Here is a 459-nt window from a genome sequence, read left to right as displayed (position 1 = left end):
TCCACTGAATTATAGTTTATCGTGTTTGATTATAACCTGGTGCCACGCAAATTATAGCAACATTTCATTATGGTTTAAAAGTAATCACAATATTCCTTTATTGCAGTTATAGCCAAAACGGCTTAGCCTTACTGAGTATGAATTTATTTAATTCTTTGGTTAGATGATTAAATATTAGGAGCACATACTATTGAAAGCAGGCAGTGAAACTAATTATTCTAGTTTTAAACAAACTGATAGCTACAGACCTTGATGACCAATATCACATTAATGAAACATTTGTTTCTGCTATACAAAATGAAAACATTGCTTGAAGTTATCTAAAATAAATATTGTTTGATTCATCTGTATTGGCTACTTTTGCATATACGTCTATGGTAGAATAATAGAACGATCTCAGAATATATCTTGTGTTTTCTGATCAGACTAACTGAACCGTAAATTGCTATGATGTTATGG

This window comes from Teleopsis dalmanni, chromosome X (genome assembly GCF_002237135.1).
Source record: "Teleopsis dalmanni isolate 2A chromosome X, ASM223713v2, whole genome shotgun sequence".
In the NCBI taxonomy this organism is placed as follows: domain Eukaryota; kingdom Metazoa; phylum Arthropoda; class Insecta; order Diptera; family Diopsidae; genus Teleopsis; species Teleopsis dalmanni.
Note: the sequence above shows the minus strand (reverse complement) of the source record.